Raw genomic sequence first — 23,837 nt, forward strand, 5'->3', positions numbered from 1 at the left:
GCAAGTCACTGGGAGAGGCGACCAGGAAAGACCCCTCTGGGGAGGCGATCTTTGAGCTGTGACTTTAAGGACAAGAATAAGGAAGTGAGGTGGCGAGAAGGGAAAAGCCCTCCAGGCTTTCTCATTGTTCAAGGAGCTTAAAGGGGCATAAGGCTGGGGCAGAAAGAGTCAGAGAGGGAAGGGGAGATGATGCAGGGGTCTTGAGTTCAGCAGAGCTGGAGGCACCGTAGGGAGAATGGGTAGGGCAGATGCATTTTATTTTAAGAGTCAATAAGGGGGGCTGGCACCATGGCTCACTTGGCTAATCTTCCACCTGGGGTGTCGGCATCAGCATCCCATATGGGCGCCGGGTTCTAGTCCCAGCTGCTCCACTTCCAGTCCAGCTCTCTGCTGTGGCCCAGGAAGGCAATGGAGGATGGCCCATGTGCTTGGGCTCCTGCACCGGCATGGGAGACCAGGAAGGAGCTCCTGGCTCCTGGCTCCGGATCAGTGCAGCACTAGCCGTAGCGGCCATTTCGGGGTGAACCAATGGAAAGAAGACCTTTCTCTCTGTCTCTGTGTCTCACTGTCTAACTCTACCTGTCAAATAAGTAAAAAAAAAAAAAAAAAGAGCCAATAAGGGGCTAGCCTTAAGGTGCAGCAGGCTAAGCCACTGCTATGACACCAGCATCTCATAGCCGAGTGCCAGAGCTCCTCTGCTTCTGATCCCGCTCCCTGCTAATGCACCTGGGAAGGCAGCAGCAGATGCCCCTGCCACCCACATGAGAGACCTGGATGGACTTCCAGGCTCCTGGCTTTGGCCTGGACCAGACTTGGCCATTGTAGTCATTTAGGGAGTGAGTCACTCACTATCTCTCCCTCTTTCTGTCACTCTGCCTGTCAAATCAATCAATCAATCTTCCTGTTGTTTTAATGAGCAAATGAAAGCCTTTGAAGGGTTTTAATCAGGAAAGTAAGTAGACCTGGCTTCTGTTGTTATTGGCTTATTCTGGGGGTTGTGTGGGGGCTACACTGGAGGGCAGAACAATGGAGGTAAGAAGATAAAATAAGGCTGCTAAGATGCCATTAAGACACTTAGTCCTATATTGGAGTAACTGAGTTCCATACTGGCTTTTTACTCCAACTTTCTGATAATGGGAACCTTGGGAGGTAGCAATGATGGCTCAAGTGGTTGGGCTTCTGCCACCCACACCCACATGAGAGAACTGGATTGAGTTCCAGGTTCCAGGCTTCAGCCTGGCTCAGCCCCCACCATTGTGGGCATTTGGGGAGTGCCAAACATAGGAGAGCTCTCTCCCCAACTCAGGCCCTTGCTTCTCAAATGAAAAACAAATTCTTTTTTAAAAAGATAAGGGCCAGCATTGTGGTGCAGTGGTTTAAGCCACTGCCTGTGCTGCCGGTATCCCATAGTATTGGTTCCAGTCCCAGCTGTGCTACTTCTGATCCAGTTCCTTGATAATGTGCCTTGGAAACAACAGATGATGGCCCAAGTACTTAGGCCTCTGCCACCCACATGGGAGACCAAGATGGAGTTCTTGGCTCCTGGTTTCAGCTTGGCCCAGCTGCAGCTGTTGCAGGCATTTAGTAAGTAAACTAGAGGACAGAAAGACTCTCTCCCTCTCCCCCGCCCCAACATCCCATCATCACCCTGCCTTTCAAATAAAATAAAGGGGCCGGCGCTGTGGCATAGCAGATAAAGCTATTGCCTGCAGTGCTGGCATCCCACGTGGGTGCCGGTTCGAGACCCGGCTGCTCCACTTCTGATCCAGATCTCTGATATGGCCTGGGAAAGAAGAAGAAGATGGGCCAAGTCCTTGGGTCGCCACACCCACATGGGAGACCTGGAAGAAGCTCCTGACTCCTGGCTTCAGATTGGCACAGCTCCAGCTATTGTGGCCAATTGGGAGTGAACCAGCAGATGGAAGACCTCTCTCTCTCTCCCTCTCTCTCTGTCTTTCTACCTCCTTCTCTCTCTGTGACACTCTGACTTTCAAATAAATAAATCTTTAAAAAAGAAAACAAATAAAATAAAATCTTTAAAAAAACCAGTCCAGGTTAGCAATGCTATTGCATTCAACTAGGTGGTAGTGGTGGTTAATGATACAATACCAACAGATTTGGCATGATTTTTGGAAACATGACTTCTAGTGGTTTTAGTGGTTTGAATAAGTTTCAGTTTGTAAGCTTTTTTTTTTTTTTTTTTTTTTTGACAGGCAGAGTGGACAGTGAGAGAGAGAGACAGAGAGAAAGGTCTTCCTTTTGCGGTTGGTTCACCCTCCAATGGCCGCCACAGCTGGCGCGCTGCAACCGGCGCACCGCGCTGATCCGATGGCAGGAGCCAGGTACTTATCCTGGTCTCCCATGGGGTGCAGGGCCCAAGCACTTGGGCCATCCTCCACTGTACTCCCTGGCCACAGCAGAGAGCTGGCCTGGAAGAGGAGCAACCGGGACAGAATCCAGCGCCCCAACAGGGACTAGAACCCGGTGTGCCGGCACTGCAAGGCGAAGGATTAGCCTAGTGAGCCGCGGCACCAGCCTGTAAGCTTTTGATCTGAGGTAGCAGAAAACTCAGTATCAACTATTTTTTAAAAATTAGCACAACTTACAGACTCACTCAGGTGAAAGCTGTGTTCTGATTCCTGGGCTCTCTCGCCATGCAGGAAGCAGAGTGAGAACCACCCTCTGATGAGAGGGCTTGAGCTCATGATCTTCTGAATCAAATAAAGCCATGCTCATCAGTCTTCTTGAGGAAAAGAGCAAGCGAAGATCCTTGTGAACATGTGACCTGGAGAAAATGACCATGCAAGATTTCTTTCACCTCTTCTATCTCAGTGACTCTCAGAACAACCAGAGGAGAAAGGCAGAAAGGGGATGTGGAGTCCCAGTTCTCAGGGGAAAGGCTCCGATGTGCATGGGTAAGTGGATCACAGGTCACCCTGGAGCCTGAGGGTGAAACCCATCCTTAAAATCCTGCACCCAGTCCCCAAGTCCTGCAGATCCAGACATCTGTGGTCAGTTAAGTCTACTCTTTTTTTTTTTTTTTTTTTTTTTTTTTGACAGAGAGAGTTAGACAGTGAGAGAGACAGAAAGGTCTTCCTTCCATTGGTTCAACCCCTAAATGGCCATTACGGCCAGAGCTGTGCTGATCCAAAGCCAGGAGCCAGGTGCTTTCTCCTGGTCTCCTATGCGGGTGCAGGGACCCAAGCACTTGGGCCATCCTCCATTGCCCTCCTGGGCCACAGCAAAAAGCTGGACTGGAAGAGGAGCAACCGGGACTAGAACCCAGAGCTCATATGAGATGCCGGCGCTGCACGTGGAGGATTAACCAAGTGAGCCACAGTGCCGGCCCCTCTCTCTCTCATTTTTTTTTTAAGATTTATTTATTTGAAAGGCAGAGTTAGAGAGAGAGAGAGAGAGATTTCCATCCACCGATTCACTCCCTAAATGGTCACAACGGCTAGGGATATGCCAGGCCAAAGCCAGGAGTCTGCAATTCTATCCACATCTTCCACATGTGTGGCAGGGGCCCAGGTACCTGAGCCATCACCTGCTGCTTTCCCAGATGCATTAGCAGGGAGTTGGATTGGAAGCAGAGCAGCTGGGACTTGAACCAGTGTTCATATGGGTGGCGGCTTAACCCACTGCACTCACAACACTGGCCCAGATATATCTACTCTTGAAGACAAGGTATCTACAGACACAGCCCACAGCTGGAGTCCATACATGCTGAAAGTGTTTCACTGCGGTGGAGGCTGTGTGACAGGAAGGCAACAGTTAAGAGGGAAAGAAACCTGGATTTGCAGGCACAACAGGCACCTTGGAATCCCAGCTTTGCTAATCCTTTCCTGTGTGACTGGCTGAGACTGGATTTTTCTGGGCCCTGTTTTCATTTATCTAATAATGGGTTGGATTGGATCAGTTGTTTCCAAGCTTAAAAAAAAATTAAAGTGTTTTCTTTAGAAAAATCCTACCAGAAAGTATAAATACATTAAAGAGATTCCTGCATAAATTTTCCTAGCAAATGGTTAAGGTGGTCCGTGGAGGTAAGTCCCCTCCTGCCAGAACCCCACGGAGCAGTTCTCAGAGCCCGTCTGCTTTGCTTTCTGGGAGTTTGTGGGTTGCTTCCTTTTCTGGATGAGTCCTGGAGTTTCCTAGCCTCTCCCAGCTCTAAGACCTCAACCTCTCCGGGAAAGCGGCTGCTCTCGCCCCACCTGGGCAGTGTCAGGTGTTCTCTGCTCATAGCTCAATCAGCGCAGTAGCTCTTTGGATAGAGCAGCTTGGTTGTGCAGCCTGCCTGGATTTCAAAGAAACCCTTTACAGAAGCTCAGACATTAGAAAACAACAGATACCATTGTTCATCAGTTGCTGTTGGCAGGTGCGTTTGACAAATTCTTGCTCAAATTGAACAGGAAGTGATTAAAGGACTCCCTAAAGTTCCGCAAGGCAAGAACACATACTCCCAATGATGAAGCGGCAGCACCTGACACTTGGCCATGGCCTTCATGTGTGTCAACACAGCTAATCCTTTGAGTGACACTAGGATCATGATATTAAGTTTTGTTAACTGCATTGTGTATCTGAGAAAACTGAGGCTCTGAATGATCACACAAACTCCCTTAGGACAGCCTTTTAGTAAGTGACATAGTTGGGACAGAACCTTCCAGAACTATCCAGATACAAATATCAGAATGTGTCGCTCCCCCTCTTCGTGGAGGAACGACACAGGACCCTGCGCTGTTCTTTCGTCTGCTCGGCCCTCCCCGGGTTTGCTGCTGGTTCTTCCCGGGTTGGCTGCCGTCCCTTCTACCTCCGTGGAAGGGCAGTTCCCCCTGGCCACTTTCCCCACTTCCGCAGGGGAGCGGCACACCGCCGGCCGGCTCTCTCAGGGGCTGCACAGGTGTTCCCCTTAGATGTTCCCCTTAGATGTTCCTGGTGCATGTTGTCTCTCTCCTCCTTTATAGTCCTCTTCCACCAATCCCAACTCGGCTGCCCACACGCCGAGTACGCTGCTCTCCTCCAATCAGGAGCAGGATCAGCTCCTGGAGGTCATCACTCAAGTTGGCAAGAGGCAGCTGCGTAGAAGCTGTTTTCTCCTCTCCCAGCGCCATATTGTGGGAGAGCAGATGCATAGAATAAGTCTTAATTCCAGTAACTTAGTCTAGTCCGAGTTGCTCCCAGTTGCTCCCCACAAGAATGGCTTTTCCAACGTGTTTTAGAATTAAGAGGAAGAGTCAGAAACCCAAGACAACATACAGCCTTTTCCTTAATGTAGGTCCAATCCCTCATTTCTTCAACAAGAGCCTGCTACTTCCAAAACATGACTGTGTTCTATAAGTGGAGATAGAGAACAGGACACAGTCCCTTCCCTATAGGAGCTCTCAGACTGGCTAGGGAATAGGGTCATATATGGTTTGTTGTTTGTTACAGGTGATACAATCAAAATTAATTCAAACAACTGTGGGGTGTCACTAGGAATGGCAGAGTAAAGACCTCTGAAAATCTTCTGTTCCATAAAATCAGTGCAAATATTGGCAAACATTGTCAATAGACAATGCTCTCTCTCTCTTTTTTTTTTTTTTTACAGGCAGAGTGGATAGTGAGAGAGAGAGAGACAGAAAAAGGTCTTCCTTTTTGCCATTGGTTCACCCTCCAATGGCCGCCACGGCCAGCACGCTGCGGCCAGCACATTGCGCTGATCCGAAGCCAGGAGCCAGGTGCTTCTCCTGGTCTCCCATGCGGGTGCATGGCCCAAGGACTTGGGCCATCCTCCATTGCACTCCCTGGCCATAGCAGAGAGCTGGCCTGGAAGAGGGGCAACCGGGACAGAATCCGGTGCCCCAACGGGGACTAGAACACGGTGTGCCTGCGCTGCAAGGCAGAGGATTAGCCTACTGAGCTGCGGAGCCTGCCAGACAATGCTCTCTTAACACTAGAAATAACCAAAAGCTTTTAACAATCTAGGAAGCATTTATTCAAGAAAATTGCTGAATCTCTTTCTAAACAAACAAACAAAAATAAATATTCAGAGAGACAAAAAAAACCTTCCCTTTACACAGGAAAAAATTAGTCAATAGAAACTTCCTCAAGATTTTAGGGGTGGACGTTTGGGACAGCAGCTAAGAGACCACCTTTGAGTTGCCTGCATCCATATCAGAGTGACTGGATTTCCAGTTCCAGCCCTGCTTCCAAGTCTAGTTTCCTGGGAGGCAGCAGATGATGACTCAAGTATTTAGAACCCTGCCATTCACATGGGACATATGGATTGAGTTTCTGGCTCCTGGCTTTGGCCGGGCCCTGCCCCAGCTGTTGTGGTTATTTGGGGTAGTCAAACAGTGAGTGGGAGATATCTCTCTCTCCCTCCCACCTCTCTCTTTCTCTGCCTTTCAAACAAACTTTCATAAAATAAAATAACTTTAAATTGGCTATTTTAACATATTTAAGGAACTAAAGAAAGCCATCTAATGAGCTAAAGGAAATAGACTACTGCCTCACAAGGAATAGAATATCAATAAGAGGAAAATATAAAAAGAACCAAATAGAAATTCTGGAGTTAAAAACTACAATAACAAAAAATGGAAATTTTACTAGAGCGGCTCAGTGAGCTTGAATATAGGCCATTGGAGATTTTCCAGGATAAGGAATAGAATTTGGAAACACTGGGTAAAAATTAACAGGGCTTCAGAGACCTGTAGGACACGGTTAAGCACACCAACACACACATAATGAACGTCTCAGAAGGAGAGAAGAAAAAGGGCAGATAGAGTTCTTGAAGAAATAATGCTGACAATGTCACAACACGGATGACAAATATCAATCTGCACATCCAAAAAGCTCAATGAACCCCAAGTAGGAAAAACTGAGAGACTCACGCCTAAACAAATCATGAGGCCACCAAAAGACAATTTAAGAGAGTCTTGAAAGAAGCAAAAGGGGTCAGCTTTGTGTCACAGCAGGTTAAACCCCTGCTTGTGACACCAGGATTCCATATCGCAGTACTGATTCAAGTCTCAGCTATTCAGCTTCCTGCTCATGTGCCTGGGAAATAGAAGAAGATGGCTCAAGCACTTGGGCCCCTGCCATGGGGTGGGGTGCCCTGGGTTCCATCTGGCTTTGACCTGGCTGTTGTGGCCATGTGGGGAGTGAACCAGCAAATGGAAGATTTTGTGTGTGTGTGTGTGTGTGTGTCTCCCAACTCTGTCATTCTGCCTTTCAAATATATATATATATATATATACACACAAGAAATAAGAGATAAGTAATTGTTTACATACAAATGATCTTCAATTATTTTAATGAAACAACATTTATCCCAGGAAGGCAAGACCAGTTCGACATGTGAAAATCAATATAATATAATATGTAATATTTATAGAGTACAGGACAAAACGCACATTATCAGCTTAGTAGACACAGAGAAGGCATCTAACAAAAGCCAGCACTCTCTCATAAGAACACTCTCTCTCTCGTACTCTCTCTCTCTCTCCTCTCTCTCTCTCTTGCTCTGCCTTTCAAGTCAATGAAAATAAATAATTAAAAATAACAATAATAAAAACGTATAGTATAGTAAATACACAAAGCAATAGCCTAGTCATTTATTATCATTGGCAACTATCATGTGCTGTGTGTAATGGTGTGCTATGTACTTGTATCAGGTTGACAGTGCAGAAGGCTTATCAATGTGTCAGTGTCATGTGAGTAATACATTGTGCTATAATGTTTCAATAGTGTGACATCACTGGGTGACAGGAATTTATAACACCATGATAATCTTATAGGACCACTGTCATACACACCATCTGTCACAGACAGAAATTGTTACATGGTGTATGATTGTATAAAAATTTACTTTAAATATATCATGGACCTAAATGTCACAGCTAAAGTAAAATCTCAAAAAAAACCCTTCACGTCCTTGGATTAGGTGGCAGGTGGTAGTTTCCTAGATGGGCCAGCAAAAGCACAGCAAAAATTATAAAAAAATGGTTAAGTTGCAATTTTTCAAACTTAAGAATATTTTTACTTCAAAAGTGAAAAGAAAATTCAGAGACTGGGAGAAACAACCGCAAATTACATAAATGATGAATATCTAGAATATATGAAAAAACAACCAACAGTAAAAGGAGAAACATCTCATTTTTAAAAAGTGTTTATTATTTTCATCTACTTGAAAGGCAGAGTGACAAGGAGAGAAAGAAAGAACCTTCCATCTTTTGGTTCACACACCTAATAGCCCTGACAGTCAGGCTGAAGCCAGGAGCCTGGAATTCCATCCAGGTCTCACACAAGGGTGGCAGAGTCCTAGGCACTTGAACCATCACCTGCTGCCTCCAAGGATGCATTAGCCAGGAAGCTGGAACATAACTCATTTTGTTTTAAAGAGCAAAACATTTGTGTATACATTTCTCTGAAGAAGATACACAAGAGGCCAGTGAACCCATGAAAAATGTTCAACATCATTGGTTGTTAGAGAAATGCAATCCAAAACCATGGTGAGGTACGATCTGACATCCAACTAGGATGGCTGAAATAAAAGCAATAAGTAATTACACGTGTCAGCAAGGATATGGAGATGCTGGAATCTCCATACAGTGCCTATGGGAATGGTAAATGGTATAACACTTTGCAGAATGGTTTGGAAATTCCTTGGAAACAGGTCCTAGAACAGAGACCTGGGTCACCCCCTCTGGCTTTCTTGACTTCAGTATTGTTGAAAATCACACCCATTTATTTGTGGTGTTTTTGAGATGAGAATTAAGGCACTGGTCAAAGGCCACTGGGGCTCGAATAATGCATGAGAAAGACTGGTAAGAGCTGAGGATGGACAGGAAGAGAGGGTCAGACCACATAAACCCTTACAGGCCAGATGAAGCATCTCGGGCTGTACACTAAGTGAAATTGGAAGGGTTAAGCTTAAGTTGATTTTGTATGTTGGCGATCTGGCAGGGTGGATGCCAGTAAAAGACCATTTATGCACAGCCAGATAACACACGGTGGTTATTTGGACCAATGTTGGCAATGAAGATGGAGAAAAGAACAGAGGAAAGTGACTGGGTTTTGTAGGGGAAGATGAGGGATTCAGCTTGTGATCCTTGTGGTTGATATGGTTTCTTGACAGCCAAGAAGAGATGTGAAGGAAGGTTTAAAATGATAGTTGAACTTCACTGGAGGGGGCTACAGATGGCATATGAGCACACGACAGATGTCCAACATCATCAGGGTTAGGGAAATGCAAATTCAACCACAATAAGAGCACTGCTTGCAGGAAAATGGAATAGCATGCTTCTCTCTATTCCTCCTGCTAAGAACAACCGAAAATCTGAGATGTCCAATAGAACACAGATGACTGAAAGGAGGGGAGAGGGAGACTGCCGAGAGACCTCAGGACTGAGGAGTGACTTGGTGGAGAACTTCCTTGTTTCCTTTTTCCTTCAAATATCTCAGAATTGAAACTGAAGAAGCCAGAGGCCCAGTTGACAGATGGTGCCAGAAATGCCCAATATTTTTAGCCAGAGAGACAGGAAAGGGGAAGCCTAGCAAGGCAGAAAACTTCTAGACAGTAGCTATCCCCCTGCAGCCAAATACCATGGCAAAGACTGTGGTCCCATCTTCATTCAACCAGCAAAAGATGGAGTGGGGAGCTTCGACTTGCACTCTTGTGAGGCCATCATGAGGCACCCTCAAGCCCCTGCTGAGCAGGTGTCAGCCAAGTTCACTGTCATCAACCCTAGACTATCAGTGGAGATCACAGGGGAACCTGCACTTCCGCCTCTACCTGGCGGTAATAAGTGTGTGACCTCAAGTGTCAACAGAGGCCAGGTGAAGAACCTGGACATCTACCTCCACCTGGAGGTAATGAGGAGATGCCGCTTTCTCCTTCCAGAAGTACCAGAGTAAGTCAGCTAGAACAGAAGATTTAAATAAGGTCCAGAGGCTCACAACAAAAAGATAATTTGAATAGGCCTACAACTGTTAAGGAAGTTTAATTTACTGTTTAAGACCCACTGAAAAAGGCCAGCGCCGCAGCTCACTAGGCTAATCCTCCGCCTGTAGCGTTGGCACCCCGGGTTCTAGTCCCGGTTGGGGCGCTGGTTCCGTCCCGGTTGTTCCTCTTCCAGTCTAGCTCTCTGCTGTGGCCTGGAAGGCAGTGGAGGATGGTCCAAGTGCTTGGGCCCTGCACCCGCATGGGAGACCAGGAGGAAGCATCTGGCTCCTGGCTTCGGATCGGCATAGCCCTTATGGCGGCCATTTGGGGGGGGGGGGGTGAACCAACGGAAGGAAGACCTTTCTCTCTGTCTCTCTCTTTCTCACTGTCTAACTCTGCCCATCCAAAAAAAAAAAAGGCCCAATGAAAAAGATGACCAGATGCAGATGATTTTTTTTAAAGATTTATTTATTTATTTGAAAGGCAAGAGTTACAAAGAGGCAGAGGGAGAGGGAGAGGGAGAGGGAGAGAGAGAGAGAGAGAGAGAGAGAGGTCTTCCAACTGTGGGTTCACTCTCCAAATGGCCACACAGCCGAAGCTGTGCAGATCTGAAGCCAGGAGCCAGGAGCTTTCTCCAGGTATCCCACGCAGGTGCAGGGGCCCAAGGACTTGGGTCATCTTTCACTGCTTTCCCAGGCCATAAAAGAGAGCTGGATCAAAAGTGGAGCAGCTGGGACTTGAACCAGCGCCCATATGGGATGCTGGCACTGCAGGCAGTGGCTTTACCCACTATGCCACAGTGCCAGCCCCCAACCCCCAGATGCAGGTGATTTTACTAGAGAATCTTTCAAATGTTTAAGGAAGAGTTAAAACCAAATCTATGCAGTCTCTTCCAGAAAACACAAGATGAGGAAGCACTCATCAACTCTTTGTTTTGTTTTGTTTTTGTTTTTTTGCAGTTAGTATTGCCCTGATACCAAAGCCAGACAGACAGGATAAAAACAGAAAACTATAGGCCGGCGCCGCGGCTCACTAGGCTAATCCTCCGCCTAGCGGCGCCGGCACACCAGGTTCTAGTCCCGGTCGGGGCACCGGATTCTGTCCCGGTTGCCCCTCTTCCAGGCCAGCTCTCTGCTGTGGCCCGGGAGTGCAGTGGAGGATGGCCCAAGTCCTTGGGCCCTGCACCCCCTGGGAGACCAGGAAAAGCACCTGGCTCCTGGCTCCTGCCATCGGATCAGCGCGGTGCGCCGGCCGCGGTGCGCCGGCCACAGCATGCCGGCCGCGGTGGCCATTGGAGGGTGAACCAACGGCAAGGGAAGACCTTTCTCTCTGTCTCTCTCTCTCACTGTCCACTCTGCCTGTCAAAAAAAAAAAAAAACAAACAAACAAACAAAAAAAAAACCAGAAAACTATAGGCCATAACCCCACATAGATGTAGACGTAAAAACCCTTTTGAGGCCAGTGTTGTGGTGCAGCAGGTTAAGCTACCACTTGATATGTTCACATCTCATGAGGAGTTCTGGTTCAAGTCCTGACAACTCTGTTTCTGATCCAGATCTCTGTTAATGTGCCTGGGAAGGCAACAGACGATGACCTAAGAACTTGGGCACCTTCCACTTATGTGGGAGACCTGGATGGAGTTCTGGGCTCCTGGTTTTGCCCAGACCTGGCTGTTGCAGCCATATGGGGTGTGAACCAGAGGATGGAAAGTCTGTCTCTGTATAGTAAATAAATAAATAAATAAATATTTTTAAATCTCTTAAGAGAATATTAGAAAATAAAAATCAACAACATAAAAATTAGTATACAGCATGATTAAGTAGGGTTTATTTCCAGGAATATGATGATTCAATATGGAAAATTACAACCAAGACAATCTAAAGAATGAAACTCACATCATATCAATAGATACATCAAAAGCATTTGACAAAAATTCAACACCATTCATAATAATAATTTAATTTCTAAAATATTTATTTATTTGAAAGGCAGAGGAACAAAGAGAAAAGAAGAGACAGAGAAAGAGCTCATTCATCCACTGGTTTACTCCCCAGATGGCCACAACAGCTGGGGCTGGACTGGGCTGAAACCAGAAGCCAGGAATTCTATACTGGCCTCTCACATGGGTGGCAGAGACTCAAGCACTTGGACCTTCTTTCACTGCCGGAAGAAAGAAGCTACTGGAAGCAGAACAATCAGAACTCGATCCAGCCCTCCAACATGGGATGCCGGCGTTGCTTGTGGTGGCTTAACCTGTTGTGCCACGCTGGCTCTCATAATGATTTTTTTTTAAATATGAGAAATACTGGAATAGAAGGAAACTTCCTTAGTCTGTGAGTTTTACAAAAACTTACAGCTCACATTAACTAAATGATTTCTTCCTAAAGAAGGCAGGATGTTTGCTTCTACCTATCTCATTCAGCACATTGCTGGCAGTTCTAGCCTGTGTGATTAAGCTAAGAAAAGGACATGGAAGGTACACACCCTGGAAAGGAAGAGATAAACTGCCTCTATTTGAAGATTACATGATTATCTACATAGAAAATCCCAAGAACTTTACAAATAAAATCCCAGAACTAATAAATTAAGCAATGATGCAGTGAATAAGATAAACATATCAAAAGCAATTGTATTTCTAAATACTAGCAACCAGCATGTGGAAACTGAAATTGCAAATTCAATACTATTTATAATTGCTCAAAGACACACACATGTACATACACACAAGACTTATATGCTAAAAGCTGTGCGATATTGATGAAAGAATAAGAGATCTTAACAGAGAGACATATCATGTTCTTGAACTGGAAGACTCAACACAGTTAGGATGTTATTCTCCCAAAACTGATATACAGGTGTAAAACAGTTACTATTAAAATCCTAGCTGGGGCTGGAGCTGTGGCATAGTGGGTAAAGATGCTGCTTGCAGTGCTGGCATCCCACATGGGTGCCAGTTTGAGTTTCGGCTGCTCCACCTCTGATCCAGCTCTCTGCTATGGCCTGGGACAGCAGCAGAAGATGACCCAAGTCCTTGAGCCCCTGTACTCACGTGGGAGACCTGGAAGAAGCTCCTGCATCCTGGCTTTGGATTGGCCCAGCTCCAGCCATTGCAGCCACCTGGGGAGTGAACCAGCAGATGAAAGAACTCTGTCTCTCTGCCTCTGCCTCTCTGTAACCCTGCCTTTTGAATAAATAAATAAATAAATCTTTTAAAATAAATTAAAAAATCCTAGCAATTTTTTTTATCTTATTAGATGTATTTACTGGAAAAGCAGAGAGATAGAGATAAACAGAGAGAGAAAGAGGTCTTCCATCCACTGGTTCATTCCCTAAATGGCTGCAACAACACGGGCTGGGTCAGGCTAAGACCAGGAGCCAGACCCCACACATGAGTGGCAAGAGCTCAAGTTTCCAGGCCACCATCCACTGCTTTCTCCCTCTGCCTCTCTCTCTCTCTGCCTCTCTCTCTCTCTCTGCCTCTCTCTCTCTCTCTCTCTCTCTCTCTGCCTCTGCCTTTTCTCTGTAACTCTGCCTTTCAAATAAATAAATAAATAAATCTCCTAAAAGAGAAAATCTGCAGGATAAAGAGCCAGGCAGACTTTTAACACCTAAACGATAATTCATAAACTGGAAATCCTGTCACGAAAGGTTACATCTTACTTGATTACACTTACTGAACAGTTTTCAGATGACAAACTTTTAGAGATGAAGACAGAATAGTAGTTGTCTAGACTTATAGGTAGGGTGAGGGAGGTAGGTGTGGTTGTAAAAGGGCATCTTTGTGATGTTGGCACTGGTCAGCATTATGACCGGGATGGAAGCTACATGAAACTATACAAGTGACAAATTGTGTAGAACTGTCTCACACGGCCAGCGCCACGGCTCACTAGGCTAATCCTCCGCCTAGCGGCGCCAGCACACCGGGTTCTAGTCCCGGTTGGGGCGCCAGATTCTGTCCCAGTTGCCCCTCTTCCAGGCCAGCTCTCTGCTGTGGCCCGGGAGTGCAGTGGAGGATGGCCCAAGTACTTGGGTCCTGCACCCCATGGGAGACCAAGATAAGTACCTGGCTCCTGCCATCGGATCAGCGCGGTGCACCGGCTGCGGCGGCCATTGGAGGGTGAAGCAACGGCAAAGGAAGACCTTTCTCTCTGTCTCTCTCTCTCACTGTCCAAAAAAAAAAAAAAAAAAAAAAAGAACTGTCTCACACACACAGATGAGGACTAGTCAAATGGAAGTCTAAAAAGGATCATGAATTGTACACATGCCTACTTGAGATTCTGCAGACACTGCCCTTTGAGGCAGCTGGACAGAATGCAACAGGATCTCTGTGTGATTTCCTGTAGCTGCTTGTCAGTCTGTAATTCCCTATTGGTGCCTTCCTTCCTGTAACAGATTTTGTTAGATACATAGAAGTTGACTGGAGAAGGGAAAAGGAGGCGTTTGGGGTGGTGGTGAGGACCCACGTGAGGTTGTTCAACTTACCCTAGCGGCTCATGGTGCGCATGTGAGGCTCTGAGAAGAAAGCCAGTTGGATTTATCCAGAGCTAGGGTTTTGTTGATGACAATGAACAATGAAAGTTGGAGGCTTAGGGGCATTAAAGTTATGGAAGAGAATGAAGAAAAGGAGAGTGAGGCCTGTGTGAAAGCAAAAATGCCAACAGACTAGAAATCCTAATGAGGTCAAAGAACACGGTTGGTGGTGAGGACCCAGGCTGGGTGGGGAGGAGCAGAGAGAGAGGAGGGTGTTTTCATAAAGACTATGCCGAGGGCCCACCTTGGAGGAAAGCAAGCCCAGGGTAACCTGGGGAATCACGGATAGGATGGAGTGGAAAGAAGTTCATCAGTATTAGGAAGTCAAGGAAATGAGAGCATCAGATAGTGGAGGCTAACATCAGGGTAGAGTGAAACACGGGGCTGTGTGCCAGGAACCTAACGCTTTGGACTATGAAGCTGTGTGGCGGCTTTAACGTGTCATCGAGGCTAGGTGGAAGACATTTCTCAGAATTCTTTCCCTGTTTGTTTCCTGTTAGGTTTGGCCACAAGCAACAATGTGCAAATCATTAAAACGGCAGAAGGGAAACACTTGCCCTATTTTTTGCACACCTGGAAAGTACACAGGGGTACTGGGTGGCTCACACAGCTTGCCACCTATCTGCTGGGTCACCTTGTTGGCATGGACACAAGCCAGGCCTGCAGCCACTGCATCCTCCTCTAAATCCCATTTCAGCTTCTCCCGTTTGTGAACAAGGTAAGTGTTCATTAAGAAGGGCATCAGTTTTTGTTACACAGGACACTATATATTCAGAGTTGGAGCAAGTGAAGTGCTAACATGGGTTCCAATCCTTTTTTTTTATTTTTTTTTAAAGGCAGAGTGGACAGTGAGAGAGAGAGACAGAGAGAAAGGTCTTCCTTTGCCGTTGCTTCACCCTCCAATGGCTGCCGCGGCCGGTGCACCGCGCTGATCCAATGGCAGGAGCCAGGTACTTATCCTGGTCTCTCATGGGGTGCAGGGCCCAAGTACTCGGGCCATCCTCCACTGCACTCCCTGGCCACAGCAGAGAGCTGGCCTGGAAGAGAAGCAACCAGGACAGAATCCGGCGCCCTGACCAGTACTAGAACCTGGTGTGCCGGCGCCGCTAGGTGGAAGATTAGCCTAGTGAGCCGCGGCGCCAGCCTCCAATCCTTTTTTAAAAAAATAATTTATATATTTATTTGAAAGGCAGAGTTAGAGAGAGACAGAGAGATCTTCCATTTGCTGGTTCACTCCCCCAAATGGCTACAATGGCCAGGACTGGGCCAGGCTGAAGCCAGGAGCTTGGAACTCCATCCACGTCTCCCACATGGGTAGCAGGGGCCCAAGCACTTGGGCCATCATCTACTGCCTTCCAAGGTGCATCAGCAGGGAGCTGGATCAGAAACAGAGCAGCTGGGACTTGTAGAGGCTTCCCCACTGTGCTGGTTGACACCAGCCTCTCTCTCACTTTACATCCATCTTCCCTCTCCTCTCCTCCTCTCCCCTTCCCCCTTTCTGCTCTCCACACTTCAGCATCAGCTATGAAGATGCTAGCCTTATATAAGCTATTTAACCTGTTCCTAAGGCAGTTAAATACCTTGCCAGCCTACATGAGGTAAATCACCGGCATATATAATATCCTGGCAGCCTACTTACCTGGCTGAAATCTGACTGATACAATAGGAAATTTGACACAAACATATGTAACAGTCTCTAGGAGGAGGAAAGGTGAGTTAGAAATTGTCATTGGGGAACAAGCCACTATGACTTTCTCTACAGCATGGCCACCAACCCCCACTCCTCACTTCTGTCCAGGTAATGATAAATTAGCCGTGCATCTCACTAAAGCCAGGATAGATACCACTAAGCAGTTTTTAAATCTACCTATCTAGTGATCCCCATCACAAATGGCTCAACTAATTCTGGCACACCTTGTGCTTGGTGTGATTTTCTACACAGAACACACATTATAGGTAGCTGGGACGATTGATCTGGTTAATAAGGAGAGTTACGTTCAAAGCATTTTGTCTTAGACCCAGCTTTCTCAGATTAGAGGAAAATGTGTTTTCTACTTCAGGATCCTTGAATTTAAGCCTTCAATTTCAGGAGTTGGAGGGAATAAGGAGGTGAATTCATGATGTCTACTTTATCCTTTTTACAAGGTGAACGTTTGTTAAGTATATGGCACAGTTTTGTTGTTGTTGTTGTAAGTACTTATTTGTGTGGGAGGGAGAGAGAGAGAGAGAGAGCGAGAGAGAAACACTCCCATCCCCTGGTCCTCTCCTCAAATCCCTGTAAAGACTGGGACTGGACCAGGCCAAAGCCAGAAGCTGGGAATGTAATCCAGGTCTCCCACATCGGTGGCAGGGACCTAACCACTTGAGCCATCACCTGCTGCCTCCCAGGTTGCATTAGCAGGAAGCCTGAATCAGGAGCACAGACTCAAACTCAGGCACTCCAATATGGGATGTGGGCATCTTAATTGCTAAGCCAAATGCCCGCCCCTGGTTTAAGTTGTTTTGAGCTTTGCTTATTGAGGTTTCAATGAAAAGCAAAGTCTTTGATGTCGATATGACAACGTTTCCTTCCTTTGAACTATTTGTGCCATTTAGGCAGATAGTTTAAAGGTTCATGGAGGGGCTGGCGCTATGGTGCAGCGGGTTGAAGCCCTGGCCTAATGTGCTGGCATCCCATATGGGCACCGGTTCTAGTCCTCACTGCTCCTCTTCTGATCCAGCTCTCTGCTATGGCCTGGGAAAGCAGTATAAGATGGCCCAAGTCCTTGGGCCCCTGCACCCATGTGGGAGACCCAGAAGAAGCTCCTGGCTCCTGGCTTCAGATCAGCTCAACTCCGGCCATTGTAGCCATCTGGGGAGTGAACCAGCGGGTGGAAGACCTCTCTCTCTGTCTCTACCTCTCTCTGTAACTCTGTCTTTTAAATAAATAAAATAATTCTTTTAAAAAAAGGTTCATGGAAAAATGTATTATATTCATTTTCCATTAGCTTATTGAAAGTTCCTCATATATTATAAAGGAGTCAAATGTTAATAATAATAAATATTTTGTTAGAAAAACCTCTCTTTTCCTCCTCTCTTTTTTTTTTTTCCTCACACTGTTCTAAAAATGCTTCAAATCCTCACAGAGACACGTGAATTGGGAGCAGTGACACAACATTCTCCTTCAACCTGGACATTAACCCAACAAGCAGCGGCCTCAGAATTATGCACCTGTGACCAGACCCAATGCCCTAAGGACATTATCGACCCTTGTCTCCTCAGAGCCAAAGAAACTCACTCTATTTTCTACATCAGCCTCATTTATTCCCTGTTACTCGCTGCCCAGTGATTGATTCTTGGTTTCAGCCCCAACCCATAAAAAGGCTGTCTATTCAATCAGAGAAACACAAAGTTGGCTTGTGTGAACCCAGCCCAAGAGACACAGGAGCAATTCATTCTGGTTAATAAACTGGGAGAAAACATGTAGAGGCCAATTGTCTGGTGGGGACAAGAAGAGTTTCTTGTCTGGGGAGAGTGCGATGTTGTGCCGATGCCACTATTTGTTTGCCTCCCAATAGCTACCCTTTTTTTTTATTGCCTAGAAAGGAGCTGTCTGTGACAGATATCAGGCAGGTGGCCATGGCATTTAAGAGACACTGATTTACTGTCCTCCCTGAAGGATGAACAAATTGCCATTTCTCTTTACAAATTGTGGCAGCCTGCCTTCAAGATCCTTCCAAAGATTACCTTCCCACCTCCTGGTATTCATTCCCCTGCGTAATCTTCCCTACACTGAACAGGGCTGATGTGTGACCAGTTGGATGTCGTGCAATGGCAGAATTTGACTTTCAAAGATAGATCTTGTAAAAAAAAAAAAAAACAAAAAAAAAAAAACCAAAAAAAAACAAAAACAGTGCGGCTTTGCCTTGCTCTGTTGAGTGACTTGCCCTGGAGGAAGCCCACGGTGAGAACATGAAAATCCCCAAGTCATGAAGACGCAGGGTAAAGTCCGTGTGGTCAGGCCCTGAGGTCTCCTGATGACAGCCAGCATGACTTTGCTGACCACATGGGTGAGACACCTTTGCTTCGATTACCACACCTTGCCTGGAATTTCAAGAGACTCCAGGCCAGAATCACACAGCGAAGTCTCTTTCAAGTTCCTGGCTCACAGAAACTACGAAAGATAACATATATGAGTCCTGGTTTTAAGGGACTAAACTTCAGAGTAATCTATTACGCAGCAACAGCTAACTAACACAGCAACCATGCTGAATCCTATTTCCCTGTTGTAGCAAATGCATGGTCAGGAAACCACAGACTAAAAACCACAGGCTTAAATAACAGTGCTTGACATTGCCCAGGTCTTGTTCTGATAGAGGCAGTGAGAGGCATACTGGCCGTATCCCTAGAAAACTTCACAAAGTCCCGATTTGTGGTATTTACCTAAGGTAGTTTCTGTGGTATAAATATCCCCACCCTAGTTATCTCGTGCCACCAATATAATGTCACTGAACAGGGATTTGAGAAGAGATGTACACAGTCTTGCCAGCCCTTGAATCAGCTCTTGTTCACCAATGGATTGAGAGCAGAAGAAACAGACATGGTTGGGGCTGGTGCTGTGGTGCTGTGTTGCAGTGGGTTAACACCCTGGCCTGAAGTGCCGGTATCCCATATGGGCGTTGATTCGAGACCCGGATGCTCCACTTCCAATTCAGCTCTGCTGTGGCCTGGCAAAGCAGTAGAAGATGGCCCAAGTCCTTGGGCCCCTGCACCCCTGTGGGAGACCTCAAAGAAGCTCCTGGCTCTTGGCTCCTGGCTTCGGATTGGCTCAGCTCCAGCCATTTCGGCCAACTGGGGGGTGAACCATCGGATGGAAGACCTCTCTCTCTCTCTCTCTCTCTCTCTCTCTGCCTCTCCTCTCCCTGTGTAACTCTGACTTTCAAATAAATAAATAAATCTTTTAAAAAAAAGAAACAGGGTTAAGTAGTCATGCTGACCTGTGCTAAGAAGATGGTTTTTAGAGACTCATTTGAAAGACACAGTGAAAGAAAGAAAGGGAAAGAGAGAGATTCTATCTACTGGTTCATTCCCTAAGTGCTCATAACAGCTGGGGCTGGGCCAGGCTGAATCTAGGAGCCAGGAACTCCATCAGGATCTTCCATGTGAGTTTGCAGGAACCCAAGTACTTGGGCCATCATCTACTGTCTCCCAGGCATATTGAAGAACCTTAAAAATCAAACCAAGATGGAGTGACCTAAGCCAATACCATTAAAAACAAGAAGTTACCTTTGCCCCAAATAAAATTAAAGTTTAAAAATTACAGCCCTAAACTTTTTCCCCCAAAGCTAAAATTAGGTGGAGCTGTAAAAATAAGGGACCCTATGCTTAGCTAGCTGCGACACTTGTGCCTGGCTGTGCTAAGACCTAACCCAATTTGTATGCCTCCTAATACTCAGATAACGGTGTGGGAAGCGGGACGCTGCTCTCCCACCAGGGGAACAAAGGGAGCGAGACATCGTCCCCCTCAGGGTGAACAAGATGGCGCTGGCAGGGAAAGGAACTACTAAAGAAGTAAACAACAAAATGGCGATGAGGTGCATGCCTCCCATGTGATCCCATAGCTGACTGGATAGAAGACGCATGCCCTTCACATGATCAGCTCGCGGATTGGACTGCTGTGTGCATGGACTCTATAGTGCTTTTGATTGGTCACTGCGGGTATACAAACCGTGTGGCTTTGTGCTGGGGGCGCTCTCTGGACTCCCGAGTTCAGGAGGCCTGTCTGCGCAGACGCCGAATAAATCCTCTTGCTTTTGCATCAGCTGGTCTGGACTCTGAGTCTTTGGGGTGTGCCTCTCGACATGTTAGCATCCTCACTCTGAGGGTCTAACATATTAACAGGAAGCTGGATCAGAGAGGCATAGACTATCTAGGACCCAAACCAGGCACCACAATATGAGATGTGAGTATTCCAAGTGGCAGTCTAATCTGCTGAACCACAATGCCCACCCTGCGTGCGATGTTATGATCATAGCTTTAGATCAAAAACCTAGGTTTAATTCTGCTTCTGCTGTTTGCTGGCTGAGTGTCCTGAATATGTACTACTTATTGACAGTAAGTGTCATATTCTTTATCTATAAATGTAGACTAACAATTAAAAGATAGGTTAAGAAGCCTGCATCACCTATCAGAGTACCTGGCTCCGCAGCTTCCTATTAGCACAGACCCGGGGAGGCAGCAGGTGATGGTTCAAGTACTTAGATTCCTGCCACCCACATGGGAGACCTGGTTGAGTTCTCAGCCCCTGGCTTTGGCGTGACCCATTTCCCAGCCATTGTGGGCATTTAGAGAGTGAATCAGTGAATGGGAGACCTCAATCTTTCTCTCTGTGTCTCTTCTTGCCAAATAAATAAAAAAAATGACAATGTCTTCTCATCAGAGTTTTCAGAAGATTAAATGAAAATACGAATAACAAAAGCAACAGTTATTGAGTGCTTACTGAATACCAGGCCAGAGTCCAAGCTTTTGGCTTACTGTATATCATGCCAGAGTCCAAGTACATTAGATATATTTACTTAATTTAATAATACAAGTAAAGTAGGAAGGGTTCAATAAATGCTGCCTTTCAGCATTGCTGTCCTCATTACATTCCTGAGCAGGGAGCTGGTCATCAGGCTGAATGCTGAATCAGAAATGCTGTCTCCTAATTTCCAACCTGATTCAGCATCTCCTTGAGTTGGGAAATGACTACAGTGAATGTCTGTGAAGCTTAACTATGGGGACAGGCTGGAGAAAAGGCCTAGGCTGCCACAGGGCCTGTGAGCCTCCCCGTGACCCAAGAAAATGGAGAGAAGGGAAGAGTGCTCAAGGAATCTTGACTCCAGCACCATGGCCAGAAATTGTGCCCCAGAATTGGAAAAAGAGGACCCGGGGGCTGGTGCTGTCCTCAGTGCTGAAGGGTGCCAGTGATCCCTTTAAGGCAGCATATGAACTCAGCATCCCCCCAGGGACCACAGGGCGCACTGCCTAGCAGAGCTGGCAATAACTAGGATTGAGAAGTCTTTTAAAACAAGATGAAATAAAACCCGAATCAGCCAAGGCCTCCCAGCCTGAGTGAGCCGCCTTTACACTAACAATGGCATTGATAGAACTTCTACTTTACGTTCATCACCCAGCGTGTTGTTCTATAAACATTATTTCATTTGGCCCTTACAACCCTGTGCAGCGTTTTCCTTGCTGATAAAGAACCTAGGGATCAGGGAATTTAAGTACCTTGTTGAAGGTCAGCTAGGCAATCATCAGTGGGGAAAGACCTGAATAGGAGATCTCTCCGCCCAAAGGCCCAGATCCTTACATTTTGCATGTTGCTATTCCCAAAGAATCAGCAACACTGCGGATCCTCAGCCTGTCTAAGAACTACAGAGCATTTGCTGTAGATAATAAACACTGTTGGCAGTTTATCATGGTAGGTCCTTTTCTTGAACGCGGAAGATACTGTTCCTTTCATAACTTCTTCATTAGGGTCTCCATCAGGGTCTCCCATGTGAGTGGCAAGAACCCAAATACTCACACCATTTACTTAACTTTCAGAGCAGATCTTCTTGGTGCTGGAAAAAGACTGCAAATACATAGAGACCTACAAGTGGGAGAAAGGGAGACTGCCTCAGAAGTTGAGGACTTGGGCTGGCAATGCCTTGGATCAAAAGAGTGCCAAAGTCTGACAGGAACCTACAGAGGCCACTGTGCGTGGTTAGTTCCTCAGTAGACAGAATGGTCTCCCTATGACTGGGAGCCTCTCTGGGTGCTAGCCTGAAATGTAGTCAATCAGCAATAAGCATACTTTGGTATGAAATTTCATGGCAAGATAATAGCATGGTGGTTAAGGGTGAGCTCACTGTGGCTGCATTCACATTAAGTTTCCACTGTCTGTGTAATTGAGGGGCATTTACTTAACTTCAAAAGCCTCGGTGTCCCCATATTTAAAATGGGAGTAACAGGGTTGATTGTATGCAATTATGCATGTTACGTGCTTTGCCTAAGGAAAGCATTCAATAAACTTTAGCCAGATCTATTATTACCATTATCATTAATATGCAGGGATGCAGGTAACTAAAGGAAAGGCTGCTTTTTCAACAATAAAAGGGAGACACTGAGTAGTATGACTCCATCTTCCCTCAAGGGGAGCTGGGAAGACAGGATGGACTTGGCCTCAGTGCCCCAGGCCCTCCCTGTTGGAGTCTTGGTAACTTCCTTGGCAGAAGCAGCCTCACCCACATCCTGCACCACTCCTGATGAGGAAAGGAGGGCATCGAGGCCTCCACTGAGCAGCTGTGCCCCAGTGAAGCCTTTGTTGGTGCCCACTGAGTCCCAGGCCTCCCCTTGTCTCCCCAGTTGTCCCTGTCCATCTGACCTTGTGTCTGATGCGTTTTCTCTGCCAAACTCTTGTCTGGGGCTGGATCCCCCACTCTGATCTTGTGGCTTCTTGCCCAGGAGCTGGGGGAAAGCAGCTCCCATCCACCGAGATAACAGCTGAGCTCAGTCCTTTGTGACTGTGCTATCAGGAGAATGATGGCACAATCTGTTTCATGTGTCAGTTGTCACTGTGACTTCTTCACCCAGATGAGCGCTTGTCACACCCCTGTGGATCACCAGCTGGCTGCTTAAAGAGATGCTCTAGTCCTATAATGACCTAATCTGGCTTCCCGACCTATCCTACAATTTGATATTATTGAAGTCCCTGTGTGTCTTGCAGATGAACTTGCTAAGGATATTGTTTACACAAGAGAAGCTCATTGTAATGAAACCACTCTGATCTTCAGCTCCTGGGCCCTAGCCCACCCCAGACTTCTGCTAGATCCCTGGCTCCCTCACTCAGACCAAAGAGACTCAGAAGTTTTCCCATCCTTTTGAGCTGCTGACTTCCACTCTGTCCCATACCCTTGAGTGGAACACAGAAAACTCAGCCTCTCCCCTCCCTCTGCTTACTGGCCCCCAGGCAAGTCCATGTGCTACCCCCAGTTTCAGTATTTCTGATTGCTGTAAGAGCACAGAAAGCAGCCATATGGGAGTGAGTTGTACCCTAGGATAGTATGAAGTTCCTGTAGTGCTGGCTTTAGAGTTAGGGTCTGTAGTGTTGGAGAAATTATTCACCAGACAATGGCAAGTCCTGTTATTCAAGACTATCATATCAGGGCAGCATTCTGGTCTGAATGTTTACGCTTCTCTAAGATTCATATATAAACATCTAACCCCCAAAATGATGGCAATTAAGAGGTGTGGGGGGAGGGCATTTGGGAGGTGATTAGATCACGAATGGGATTTGTGCCTTTGTAAAACATGCCCAAGAGAGAGCCCTTACCCCTTCCATGTGTGAGGACACCAGAGAGAAGGTGCTATCCATGAACCA

General features: G+C 46.5%; 1 long non-coding RNA gene across 1 annotated transcript; it reads left to right on the top strand.

Annotated features, from left to right (window-relative positions):
- The first annotated feature begins 2,648 nt into the window (after positions 1 to 2,648).
- Positions 2,649 to 17,914, top strand: LOC149122071 (uncharacterized). Its single transcript, XR_016221714.1, has 3 exons — positions 2,649 to 2,915; positions 14,953 to 15,170; positions 17,578 to 17,914. It is a non-coding gene; the product is annotated as an uncharacterized LOC149122071 (long non-coding RNA).
- The last annotated feature ends 5,923 nt before the right edge of the window (positions 17,915 to 23,837 follow it).

The sequence above is a fragment of the Oryctolagus cuniculus genome, chromosome 15 (assembly GCF_051225735.1).
Source record: "Oryctolagus cuniculus isolate XC-2025 breed Fujian yellow rabbit chromosome 15, ASM5122573v1, whole genome shotgun sequence".
Lineage (NCBI taxonomy): Eukaryota > Metazoa > Chordata > Mammalia > Lagomorpha > Leporidae > Oryctolagus > Oryctolagus cuniculus.